This window comes from Botryllus schlosseri, unplaced genomic scaffold (genome assembly GCF_051294905.1).
Source record: "Botryllus schlosseri isolate E-star unplaced genomic scaffold, Bs_hap1 Bs29a, whole genome shotgun sequence".
In the NCBI taxonomy this organism is placed as follows: domain Eukaryota; kingdom Metazoa; phylum Chordata; class Ascidiacea; order Stolidobranchia; family Styelidae; genus Botryllus; species Botryllus schlosseri.
The window spans coordinates 55,974-70,447 of NW_027648638.1; the positions used below are offsets into that span (position 1 = coordinate 55,974).

General features: G+C 41.0%; 1 protein-coding gene across 2 annotated transcripts in view; it reads left to right on the forward strand.

Annotated features, from left to right (window-relative positions):
* The first annotated feature begins 242 nt into the window (after window positions 1-242).
* LOC145459975 (uncharacterized) overlaps window positions 243-14,474 on the forward strand; it is a 39,430-nt gene continuing 25,198 nt past the window's right edge. Inside the window, exons 1-3 of one of the 2 annotated variants that reach the window (XM_080338418.1) lie at window positions 243-453; window positions 1,880-1,966; window positions 10,867-10,927. The gene's annotated coding sequence lies outside the window, so the exon portion shown is untranslated. The remainder of the gene's footprint in view (window positions 454-1,879; window positions 1,967-10,866; window positions 10,928-14,474) is intronic. The other variant, XM_080338419.1, reaches the window with a different exon arrangement.

Consider the following 14,474-nt stretch of genomic DNA (forward strand, 5'->3'; position numbering starts at 1 on the left):
GACTATCCAGTATCCATACAATAAATATTTCTCTTTCGGGTGGTGGTGAAAAGCCTGGTCGTAAAGTCGGGGTCGGAGGCCTACAAGAAGTTTGGTTAATCACCATATGAGGGGTTAAGGCAGACGATGGGGGGATCCCAGGTGGTGTTTTGTTCCTGCCTATACCCCGCTATAATTTTAAGATTTCGATTAAAGACAAAATTAAAACCATAAAATAACTTTAATAAGTTATCCGATTTAATTTGACATGGCACCCTATTGGAATGAATTCTGACATCTTGCGTTGGTATGGCGTTTCGGCAGACCGACTTTCAATGATGAAATAACTTAATCTGCAGAAGACACTTTCATTCGGAACAGGACATGTACATATGCTATCAGAGATCAATTATCACTTGGTAATTGCGCCGGCGACAACGTACCTTGCAAACTTCTGTTGGAAAGTGAAAAATCGTGAGTCAACGTTATTAGTCAATGTAGGCCATCACGTCGCAAGTTTTCGACATATCATGACATGTTGGCACTACGTTTGTTGGCCTATAAGCATTGAAACGACCCGACCCGACATGGATAATTGAAAATTTGCGCACTTGACACATTGGTTCTGATTAGGCTATAATTTGGTAATGGGCCTCAGCCAGGAATGAAATTGATATGTCTAAACGGCATAAATGGTACTTCATATGGCCTAAAGCAGGGGTCGCCAACTCAAAACGGGTCGCGGGCCACTTTTCAAATTTCGTGGGCCGCATGAATTCAATATCGGTATAAACTAGGCAACCATCGTTTTGAAACTCTACGTCAGTACAACGCCGTGCTACTTAATTTAGGCAATGGCCGTAGTGACCACAAAGGAAGTAATATTTTATCAAAGGAATACAAATACAACAAACAATCATTATCATTAATTTCATTTTATTTCGAAGTCTGAGCTGTGCACGATACTGGAAACGCTTTTCAGCGAATAGGGACTCGATATTGGTGCTAGCGAGATACGTTACTAAAGCCTGATCTTGTGGGGAAGCCCTAGGCCAGTGGTTCTCAAACATTTTTAGACACGCCCCCCTTAATGGTACTGAAAACGTTCGCTCCCCCTTATCGTCATATCACAAAATGCAACCAGAATGCTAGCAACCCCAACGGATAGTTTGATGGCATTGAATGTTAGGACTGTTGATATACACAAAATACACGGACCATACACAAAATGTAAATTTGATGTAAATCGCGCGGAGCGCGAAAAAATGTTCAGTTGACCGCAGCTCCGCGCCCACTTCAGATGTTTTCACGCCCCCACAAGAGGGGCGCGCTCCCCAGTGAACCCCTGGCGTATGCCGTTTTATAGGCGTCTCGATCTTGGCAGTGTTTTGGCCATTGCACGTCAATGCAATATGCCCAGCCCATTCATTTCAGCAGATTATTCTTCCTCGATGGAATGCTGTTGCCATCTCCAAATCCGTTTTAGCTAGTGACGAATAGTGATGTTGGGCACAGGAGAATAGCTTCTTTCGAAACCACAGCAACAACAACTATATTACTTGAAACTGCATTTCAAAATGGTTTTCTCAGCTTCCTTCTGAAATCTCAAATCACGTCGCGGGCCGCAAAATATGACCCGCGGGCCGCGTGTTGGTGACCCCTGGCCTAAAGGCTGATTCGTTGAATGGTCTTATATTTTCGGAATATTTTCGATCTCAGAGAAACCTAATGGTAACGTACCAATGACGAGTATAAGAATAGGCCTAACTGAGCCACATAGGGATTGTCACAAAAAAATTTCAAGTATTTTCGGTCCCAGTGTCTCATCGGTACCACATCTCCCCTATAGCATATTTTTCAACAAAATAGGTGATTTCAAGCAATCTGCATTTTGCAATAGACTTCTCGGACTCGATGAAGGACATCACTGGATCACTTGCAGTCTCGCGATCTCAGTACTCGAAAAGGAGGCTCTGTGTGAGATAACGTAAGTAAAGAAAATGCTCGATTTACAAAACAGATGGACAATATGGAAACATATTTTAAAAATAATCCATCCATGATGAATTTGAAACCAGGATGTCTTAATGCAGTGATACTCAACCTTTTTTTCTTCGTGGATCCATTTACACCGTCACGGACTGCCGAGGACCCCCCGAAGTTTTAGGTCAAAATTAGATCAATTGTAGTGCAATCGTCATCTGTCTTGTGCAAATGGTAACTGTAGGCTAGTGATAAACAGGAACAAAATGACTTTTCTTGAAAATATCATCATACTATTTATGTAGAAATTCCGTTGACTTTTTTTATTTCCAAACAAATTCTGCAACTGCCCCAAAGTTTCAATTCAAATTTTGCTCTTTTATCGTGCAACTGTTTTCCGTTCTGTGCAAATAAAAACTGTAGGATAGTAATAAACAGCAACGAAGTGGCCACTGACCACTCATCGCGGACCCCTGGGTTGAGAACCACTGTCCTAATGAGTGTGTTGAACTTAGAAATGTCTACTATAGAGTATATGGATATATTATAGTAGTATAGTATAGTATACAGATAAGATAGTATTGCTGAAGAAGAACAGTACCTTTATGGGTTCTACTGTGTAATTTAAAGGGTGAGGAATCGGATAGGCCTATGAGTATATTTTGTTGTGAAATATAGCATTTTAGCATAGCCTTGATGAATGGATGTTTACAGTATCGGTATATTCGGTTTATTTCTTTGAACAGTGATGTAGTCGTAGTGGTACCAGCATACATTATAGTACCCTCCAGACGTTTCAGGCTTCGACCCAATGAAGTAATGGCGTGGCAGCAGCAGATGATGGGAATGCTTTGGTATTGGAAAATGGACTGAAAAAGAAACGCAAAAAGCGTGAATTTTGGGTGCATCCAATTTTATTGCGAAGAGAGCAGCACGGTGAATATCATTGTCTCCTACAAGAGTATCGTCTGGAGCGTGTTTCGGAATATCGTCGGTACTTCGGGATGACCCCTGAGAAATTCGATTGTTTGCTGGAAAAAATCAAGCATGCTATCGTCAAGGTGGAGACAATATGAGGAAACCAATATGCCCAGCTGAACGTTTAGCAGCAACATTGAGATTTCTTGCAACTGGAGATTATTATCAAACTATTGGCGCATCATTTAGATTTTAGAATATCTCCATCGACTTTGGCATTGATAATACCAGAAACCTGTTCGGCTATATGGGATATACTTGGACCAGAATTTATGCCCGTTCCTGAAAAAAAAAATGTGGAAGAAAATTGCTACCAAGTTTTTCGGGTGTTGGGACTTTCCAAATTCTATTGGCGCAATCGATGGAAAGCATTTAACCATACGAGCACCAGCAAACAGCGGAAGCGCGTTCTATAACTACAAGAACTATTTCAGCATCATTCTGATGGCAGTTGTTGATGCAGATTCTCGGTTTATCATGGTTGATGTTGGAAGCCTTGGAAGAGCTTCAGATGGGGGAGTTTTCAAAAATTGCGCCTTCGGAAAGAAGCTGATTGCTGGCACGTTGGACATCCATCGCCTGTTGCATTGAACAATAATGGTCCTATTGCTCCCATGTAATATAGTTGGTGATGAAGCTTTCCCACTAAAGACAAATTTGATGAGACCGTATTCTGGGACATTCCTTACATTGGAACACGAAATTTTCAATTACTGACTTTCAAGAGCTCGCAGTGTGGTGGAGAATGCATTCGGTATAATGAGATCTAGGTTCAGAGTCTTCTATAAACCTTTGGCAGTGAAGCCACACCACGTTGATGCTGTTGTGAAAGCGGCCCCTTCCCAATCCGTCAATTGAGTCATTGCATTGCTCGTGTCTACAGTGAGACATCAATGCTCGTTGTATCTTTTCTTCTTGTTGTCGGATACAGAGGTTTTTCATGTTCCAGAATCGCTGTCCAAACGTGTGGATAGTCGACCCCGCGGCATTCACCATCCAGTTGGATCGAGACAATCCATCTAACGTAAATACTTATAATGTGCTTAAGTGGATTACCTCCTTTATCTGGAATCCGGAAAGATGATTGAGCCATCTTCGAATAAGGGGTTTTGGGCTCGGATTTTTCGCCTTGACTGTCATCCTTTTAAGGCAGTGGTTCGAAACTCCAGAGCTCACATCAACAGAATGGCCATCTGAGATGAAATATTCTACCGTGCAGACTCATATTAATTGTGAAATTGCCATACCGCCAACTGATACAAACATTTTGCTCTTTAGAGATGCTTTGTTGGGGATTGTTGAAAAAATGTTTGGATGAGCAATAAGTCAATCACGGTGACTTCGAAATGTTTACTAAAATCCATTCTCTCCTGTGATATTCACAACCATTTCCCATCTTAACTTCAAGATAAGCTGTTCGAGATAGATATAAATGAACAGGCTTGACGTTATATGTTCATTAAAAAAAATTGTTTGTCAATTTTGGTGCGCTATTTGTTGCGATCATACCCAGTACCCACACATGACGCCGGAAGCGTTACCCGTTATTCGCCACCTATATTTGTGGAAATATATTTTCGGCACTCGTTCATATCAAATTGAATGCGTGAATTTTCAAGACACGACCACCTATTTCAAGAAATGCAGAATTCGCTTCGAAATAACAGAGGTCGACCTAATTTGTACATTAATAGTATGATATTATTTTCAATAAAAGTTTATTTGTTGCTGTTTATCACTAAGCCCACAGTTATCATTTGCACAAGACAGATGACGATTGCACGATAATTGAGCTACATTTGAGCTAAAACTTCGTGGGGGTCCGCGAGTGTCCGTGACGGTGCGGAAGGGGTACGCGAAGACAAAAAGGTTGAGAACCACTGTTCCAAGGTGTCCGAACACCCCTGTGTTGTCAGTAATTACCGTAAAGGGTAAGGCGCGCAGAATAGACTGCCATTTTCCACCGAATCTTCTAGGGCTTTCAATTTCTTTGTGCATGGGTCACAGGCTTTCGCTGCTGGAGTTTCCCATTTCTGGCTCTAATAAGCGATCGGGTACACTTCTCTGAAGGGCGGCTTACTTTCCACATTTGCCTGGAAGATTACTGACCCAAGCCCCCAAATCTGAGGCATACGTTTCCACAAAAATGGGAAGTTCCGGACCCAGATGGTACAATACCTTGGTATCATCGAGCGAAGTCTGTGCCGTTTTGTAGTCTTGCAGTAATTCGTTGGACCAAAGTACTGGTGTCTTTCAGTTTTTGAGGAGCAACAAAAATAGCCTATTTCCATTCGGTAAATCCTTGTTCAATAACACCCAAATCAAGGAACTTATCTACTGCTTCCATTATTACCTTCGGCTAGGTCCAGACACAAAAAGGTTATTTGAAGGATCCTTAAGCTCGATGTCGCGTTGATACTTCATGGTTTGTGGGGCGTCGAGGTGACCCCGTAGGTCTTCGAGTTCCGATGCAAAAGGCGCATAGACATCTTTCCAGACATAATCAGGAATGATGGTATTTTCTGGATTCGTTAAGTCAGGAGGTTTTGCTAAATTTCCCGATTGTGCAGAGATTTTCGAGTTCCGTCTTTACGTTCGGATTTGTGTCTTTTTGAAGAATGTATGTGGTAACTGCGCCAGCCATGGGCCAATGTGAATTTCGTGATGAACAGGGGTTTGGTGTTGGTGGAGAGAGGGCGAGGTTCCGCTGTCAGCGGGGATATCTTAGCTTATTCAATCTAACCTCTGATCTCGGCGTTTGCCCACGCGTACCGTCACGCCGACGGACTCAGTCGCCGCCGGGAGCCCTGTTTATGGTAAGACGTGCATCCTAAAATCCCCAGACTCCTCATCGGTCATATCCGGACATGTGTCCGGTTGACCGGCAATAGCTGCTTCGTGGGTACCTCTCGGAAAGTAGGTAAGCCAGAGGATCTCGAAATGCTATTATGGGCCGAACAGTTACAATCGTCCGGACAAGTGCATCTAGGAAAGTTTCCAGGACCAACCAATAAGGGGATTCCACACTCGACGGCTTCAAGACTAGTGTCAGCGGGGATAACTGACTCGACACTTGGAGTTTCCCATAAGTTCTGTGTGACGTTAGTTGCGCTTTTCAACTCGTCGTTCGCGCCAGTGGTGATTACCATCTCGACATTTGCGCCAGCGGCGACGGCTGTCAACGATGGCCAACGCGCCGACTCTACGCTTATCTGATTTGCACCTTCCATCAACTCATCGTCGGTAACAGCGTTGCAAGGACTTCGTCCGACTCTGGTCCCATCTCGTCGAACACACGACATCTCGTCATGTAACGTTGGTTCCATCTCGTCGAACACACGAGATCTCGTCACAAAAGACAACTCTTCATTTGCGTTAAACGGAGTTTTAAATTCAGTCACTATGCTTGGTAGTTGTTGTACTTGATCGATCCATTTCAAACCAACGACATCGAGAGAGACTCCTTCCCTGGTCGCGAATGGAAGCGGTAGTCCGTCAAAGTTAATTACGACTAAAGAATCCACGTGGGATGAGCCCCCTATGCCACGTTATTTCATATCTAAGGGCCGTCTTTCCTCCCAGCGTAGTGTGTACTTGGTTTGACGACATTTTTCATAATTAAATTGAGAATACTTCCCGTGTTGGCCAAGAATTTCGTACCTGTTGTTGAATCAACTAAGTACAAAAGCTAAAAGAAATAGATCAACTTGGCAAATACTACTTAAATCAGGTGGATGAAATGGTTGCTTTAGAGAAATTGTCATATCTGTGCCCGTGATATTCCACGGCTTGTAAGAGGCTCGTCGTCCGCTGTTTTTGTCACCTGTTTTGAAAGCATCAAAGTTGGTATTCAATTTTACCAAACGCTCTGCTGCGTCGTTAACTACTTCAACACTACTCACAAATTCTTGAGCAGTCACAAAATGCTGGTCAGTATGCCATTCCGAAACTGGAAGATTCAATCTATCATGTTCTCGACATGTATAGCATCGAATGGAAACCATGATTCCGGCCCACTTGAAGCAACCATACTCATTGACTCAGAGATTAGACTGAGAGGTATACTTCTGCGAAATTGATCAAGGATTGGCACTTGCAGCAATTTAGCAGCCATCGCTTCCTTCACTTTGTCAGGAATCTTTGGATTCTCCTTGTGTTTAAGATGTTTGTACTTGTGTATACTTTGGCAAAGGGTTTGCGCCATCTGTATAGGTCTATGACAGGGGCGGGCAACATACGGCCCGCTGGCCGGATCCGGGCCGCGACGGGATTTTGTCCGGCCGCAGACAGTTTCCCGTCTTACATGATTTGTGGCCCGCGGCCTCAGTCTGCCGAGATTCCCCACTGCTTGCTTAGTACGTCAAATTTTATTGACTGTATGTTATTATATACGTGTGTGCGCAGTGTGCGAGATTGGGCTGACGCGTAAGTTCGTCGAAGCGAGAAGACTTGCAATATCGGCATTTACGATATATACTCAACCCCAATGAATTGATATCTTGATAAAATCGGGGTACCGGGCTAATTGGACGCCTTGAATTCTAATTAAGGATTGCACCATAGTGTCCTATACGGCGTGGAAACAAGCAAATCTATGCTTGTACACGGGCATTTTACGGCCTGAGACGCGATTCTGACTGACCCGCGGAAAGTTACGTTTTGTCAAACCAATTCTCATCCGTTGTGGTGTTTCCCGGGGGTGTTCTTGCGTATTTGTGTATTTGTGACGCAACGATCGTGTTGCGCATCTATTCATAATATGGTCATCTACAGTCATCTAAATCTATAGTCGCCGTTTTCATTGCGATACAGACTACAATTGTAGCCTACTATGGTCATAGGTGTATGGGAGCAAAAACTTTTGAGTATGCAAAAAAAATAAATTCGCCCCTATAGACAATGAATCACAAAAGAAGTTATAATGCACTTATACATGTGCCGATGTCGCACTGCGAAAAACTTTTCATATATTCAGGATATACTGAAATACACTGAAAGCAAATATGCTAACATCACTGAAACCAAGTCCAAAATTAATCTAGGCTGTTGTTAGGTTTATTAGCAATTTTTATCAGTTCAATACACCACAAAAATTGCGATAAGATGAAAAGATAGGAACGTGTCGAAACTACTTGGGGTAGTCTTTGAAATCAGATACCCATCTTGGCCTATGCCAGTGGTTCTTAATATTTTTGCACACGCCCCAATTTATGATGCTGAAAGATTTCGCGCCCTCCCTCCCCCCAATGCAGCCAAAATGCTAGCAGTCTCAACGGATAGTTTGATGGCATGGAAGGTCATAACTGTTAATGAGAGAATTCTCAAATATGAAATTCCGACTAAGAGCAAAACTAAAAAATTGGAGGTCAATCGCGCGTAGCGCGGAAAAAATCCAGTTGACCCCGCCTCCTCTGATGCTTTCACGCTCTCAGTTTGCGAACAACTGGCCCATGCGAAGTAAAGAGGAGGCATGCACACTGAATGAAAAGTAAAACAGTATAGAAAAAGCAAGCGACAAAAAATGGGCTGGCATGACATGGAAGGCCAAATCGATATTTGACATTACAAGGGTTTCAAAATTCAGAACAGATGACGAAGCATCATCACTGGACGCTATCAAAGGTGCTTCTGGCACTGAAGGACAAGACACTTGCAAAACATTCACTGCCACAGTAGGTATATCAGGTTCAGGAGAGCAAGAGTTTACATCTGCTGCACTGTCAATTTTAATTGGCACCAGCACCGACTGCTGTGAATGTTCAATTCCAATTGGCCGAGCAATCGGTTTAAATGTTAGCTTGCTTTGTTTAAGATGACCACGATATTTTACACCGCAATTCGCTGCGAATAAAGTCAGCATATTGAAAATCTATCACAGAGCTATGGCTCTAGTGGCGAGTGCACGCTTGGTTCACGACACCTTAAAAAACAAACACACAGTGTGCAATGAACCAAAGCCATGTTTAAGATATGGCTTTAAAATATGATTTCATTTTTATTCTATGCAGGAATTATTTCTTGTATACGTCTGTCTGTCTCTGTTTGTCCTATTGATATCCGGATACTCTGAATATGTTAACCTATGACCTCAATGTTTTGTTTCAACCCAGTGACCATGACAACAATTGACAGGGGTTCATCTTCTGCGTCTAGCTTGTCGTTTGGTTGTTGGCGATCGCCAATGATAGTTGATAAACACATAAGAAATTTAGCAAATTACAAATTTAGCTAATCAATGAGTTGAATTACTTTAGATTTTTAAACTTGTTGCTTAGCAGGAAAGTGTGGGTACCGTCATTGTTTCGCGGGAAAATGTAGACTAAGTACAGTAATAACTACCGGTATAGGAATGGACTGGGCAAAATCCGAGTGATTCGATTCCCGATGAGTTTTCGGTTTCAAGCCGAATATAAATCATTAGAATTTCATAACAGTTCAAATATGAATATTTTATGCCATAGAAAAAGAAGAGGCGGAAATTTTTTTCGTTATCCTATGTCAAACGGATGGCAACTTTAAAACGTGGAAGAAGCGGAAAATGTATAGACTTTACGGCCTTTAGAGATGATGGTGAATTTGGTGCAGATAACCCATCGATGACCTAGCGGACTTTGATCCGGTCAAAATATGCCGAAACCAGGATCTAAATAAGTGGAAAATATTTGTAGAGTGGAAAAGCCAACCATGCAAGTTCCAGGCTGATTTGGCGGAAGATTGCCAACGCCCATCGATGATATATCGTACAGCGATACAGTCATAATACGCGGAAACCAGGATCTAAATATGTGGAAACCTTTCTGAAGAGCAGAAAAGCCAACTATTCGTGTTCCAGACTAATCTGGAGGAAGATGCCCAATATCCATCCACGACACAACCGACAGTGATGCGGTCGTAATATGATGAAACCAGCATCTGAATATGTGGAAAGATTTCTAAAGAGCAGAAAAGCCAACCATGCGTGTTCCAGACTAATCTGGAGGAAGATGCCTTATGTCCATCCATGACACAACCGACAGTGAAGCGGTCGTAATATGCCGAAACCGGCATCTGAATATGTGGAAAGATTTCTAAAGAGCAGAAAAGCAAACCATGCGTGTTCGAGGCTAATCTGGAGAAAGATTGCCTAATGACGATCGATGACATAGACATAGCGGACATACGTCGTACAGTCATAATATGCTTGAACCGGAATCTAAATAAGCCGATAATGGAGAAACTGTTCTGAGATTCTCTATTCGTAAACTTGTCATGGTGTCGCTAACTCCATAAGCATCTCATGTCATCGAGTTGATAACTTATACTGCAATGAATGTAGTCTTCAAAGAAATATACCCATTACTATAAATAACCGGTGCTCCGTGTATATTGTATGCACGCGCATACGCCGCATCATACTCCCATACGCTGGTGACTATGGTGTCCGCCGGTAATTCGCAAATGGGGAGCCATCTTGCTTGTATGTCCGATCGCATGACGTTTAACCGAATCGAATTCTACGTGCATGTTTGTCAGCAACTAAAGAATAAGATTACTTTCTACACCCACTCACCCTCGAGTTCTATCAGTTCAATATGCCTGACCTGATATTCCATCACAAGCTGGGAATCGACTGTTTCCGTATCTTTATCGGAGGTGTATAGTATATAGCTGGGGTTGAATTACATTGCAAGGGTACTTATACCACGAGGTAATTTCAGACCGTGGTGGACCAGACCCTTAAGGAAGATAGGCGCCACTACAACTTACCATATAATAATAATAATAATAATATTCTACTTGAGTGAATTACTAGTGTGTGATTTCCCACCAATTACTGATATCTTAATGTCAGTATGGAGGACACGAACATTGCAGTGATGACGATTTCACTATTTTGTTTAGTAACATATAATGCATAAATTTGCTGATATTTTCATACCAACTCAGGTACGACAGGGACGATGTAGCAGCGACGGAATGGTCCACGATTCAGAAATGCAAAAATCAGGTACGTATTACTAATCGCATACTAATAATTAGGGATGGGGCTCACGTTCTGCTCACGTTCGCATTCACTTAGTTACGTCGATACATCAGAAGTTCGTGTTCACTGACTACGATTGGTAGGTTCAAGCCGATGAACCTTTACTTCAATGAAAATAAACTCGCATAATCTCCACATCTATGGATGATGAAAATTCATTGAATGCCAACTTACTACGACTAGTTGCGACACGATGGCATAAAATTGGAAATACAGCAAGAAATTGAGATGAACTTTGCAAAGACTAAAGTTGAATTGGTTTTCGAGACCCTTGCTTCAAATATGAAACTCTCATGTCTATAATAAAAGGACTCGTTTTCATGCCATGTAACTGGCTGAAGCGAGATCATGAACATATATTCACGCGCAGTGGCAAAGCATCGTGGGCATGCGCCTGATATAACGATATATTGTATTTATGTTCCGCTGTGAGACTGATATAATGTCATATTGTATTTATGTTCCGTTGCGCGACTGACATAACGTCAAATTATATTTATGTTGCGCTGTGCGACATTGTTCCCGGTCTCCGAATACTCTCTAATATAATATTTTCTGGGCATCCACCCAACAACAGCTGGATTATGGGCTCTTGCATGCCAGGTAGAAGTGACGTCAAATCTAATGAAACGTTACCAACGAGTTACTATATTTTATCAAAACATATCTTGCGTTTTACGGTCCGGGACGCGATTCTGACTGGCGCGCGACAATTTACGTGAAATTTAGAACTTAAAACGGACGTTCGAACGTAATGCGTGTGCCAAAACCATGGGCAGTAGAAACTGAACGGGACATATACGTTTACTTGGAAGCCTGTTTATTTACATGTGCAGTGACAACTTAACTTACGAACGTTGTATGCGTAATCCAGATTTAAAATAAAGCCAATATCGCAAAGTTTGTCGCAACGAATAAAGTCACAAGTCATTACAGTAAAGTTCAAACTTTGTTGGCATTGTTACAGTACGAATTACAAGGCCTGTCTTTTAAATCGGTACGACATGCGTTTCCAAATCCATAAGTTGTAAAACAAGTCAAGTCGTCTATCATAAACTGTCATGTCTAAAAAGAAAGGCGGAAGCTGAATTTTCAAGAAGATTAGAAGCACTAAATATTTGTTTATAGAAGTTAAAGGCAAAACCGTCTCTTTAGTTTAGTTTGTAGTTATCAGGTCGCCCGGTTTAAGGAGTAAAAATATGAGTCGCATTATAAGGACAGCACCCGGTGGAATAGGGCTCTCGGCTGAAGCTGAGAGAGCGCAAATTTCGAAAGAACTCTTAGTGGACCAACCAACTCTACACGCAGCCCGGGATACAGCGACTAAGACCAGCTCTGTAATATGCAAATACATATTGTTTTCTTAAGAGAAATAAGTGTCTGAAGGTTATTGTGATTAAAAATAGTTTAAAACGTTTCAAGTTATTTATCATTGTTTGGAATAATGACACTGAATATAAATTGGTATTTAGTAACTAATCCTCTATTTCACATTACATAATATTAACACATCCACGTAATAGCCTATTTTAACAATGCAATCCAATTTAGAAATAAAATAGGTTTGCTCCAGAACATGGTATACCATTTTGTCTCGGCCGCCAACATATTATCTGCTTCTCATTTGGCCAAACGGAAAAAACTAAGTGCCAACTCCTGATCTATTACGGTGAGACGTCCTCTTTAGTTATACCATAGTGTCCTTTATGGTGTCGAGTCGACACAAGCAAATCTCACGGTTCAGTGAAATTTTATCACGTCACAATTTCCATTTAGTACTGTAGAATTTGGTCTAAAAATGGGTCAACCTAGAAAAAATTCTTATAAAGACGTATGATATACCGTTGGAAAGGTAATTTTATCAGCTTTTCAATGATAGGTTTTGTCATTTTTTTCACTTTTGGGAAAAAAAGTTATGACCAAAAACGTGCGAAGGGGTAGAAATTGAAATTAGGGAAAAAATTGACATAAACATATGAACAAAAGGCTAGAAACTAATGAATTATCAACAGAAGAGCAGGATATAGATGCAGAAGCTATAAATAAAAATGACAGTAGAATTATATATCTGTTTCAGGGAGAAAGAGTGAGCAAGACGGGGTGGGGGGGACGTTGGGGGAGGGGGCACCAGTAGAGCTGTCGTTGTTCGTTATAACTTCATTCTGTTATTTCTTATAAAGACGTATGATATACCGTTGGAAAGGTAATTTTATCAGCTTTTCAATGATAGGTTTTGTCATTTTTTTACGTTGAGGGAAAAAGGTTATGACCAAAAACGTGCGAAGGGGTAGAAATTGAAATTAGGGAAAAAATTGACATAAACATGAACAAAGGGCTAGAAAGTAATGAATTATCAACAGAAAAGCAGGATATAAAGCAGGATATATATGCAAAAGGAATATATGAAAATAAAATAGAATTCTATATCTGTTTCAGGGAGTAAGAGTGAGCAAGGCAGGGGATGGGGGGGGGGGGGGCGCAAGTAGAGCTGTCGTTGTCCGTTATAACTTCATTATGTTATTGTTTACTTACTATAGTCTGTTTCATTTACCTTGCTTGTTTTTTAGATAGTGCTTAGTCAAAAAAGAAACCAGCAGTTTGTGTTAAGTGTAGAAAAGGCTATCGTACTGGAGATTCACTGTGTCATTCGGGAGCTCATTTCTGCGAGAGTGATAGTACCACACACTTTTTAGACTAAGGTTGCATTTAAAACAAAAATCAATTAAAAATAAACATACTTAAAACAAGGCCCTAATTTAAAACATGTTTTTCATTGGTTTTTTGTTTTTAAGCCATGACGTCATCAATATTGAATTGTGACGTCATAATGGATATAAATTGGCCATTGAAAATATAGGGTAAATATAGCCCCTTTGACAAAATATCTGTACTACAACTGTTGAACCGACTATTTTTTAGGGTTCCAACCATCCCAACGATATACGTCAGCTTAATTTGGTGGTAATTGTCCGTGTGCTCATACAACATGTTTTTGGAAAGTATTTACACAATTCACAATTATGGCATAATTTTATAACTTGAAAAAAAATACAATTTTGTTTTTTAATAAGGCTTTCGTTTAAAATATGTTTAAAAAAGTGTTTTAAAACACCGTTTGTTTTAAATGAAACCCTACTTTAGACACTATAATTGGTCATGCTTTGAAATTGAATTGTGAAACGCTGATCACAACTTTTCAGAAAAATTAAGAAAATGGCCATAAGACCTACAGTACATCCACACACCATGCCGTAATTTATTGAGAAACCATGCGAGATCCAAGAAACGTTTGTGGAGGCTTTATCGAAAATTCGTATTTCTTCTCTGGCAAATATTTTCTCTCTGAGAAATGTTATTTGACCTGTTGGGTTCAGATTGCCACGATAGAATAATTAGACACGAGCCATCTAGGCAGCTATGGAAAATTAGATAGGCTTATATTTATTTCGAAGTTCCAGGTCGACATAAGGGCAATCCTTTTCGGCTAAGGTTTTATCGCAGGCGATCTATT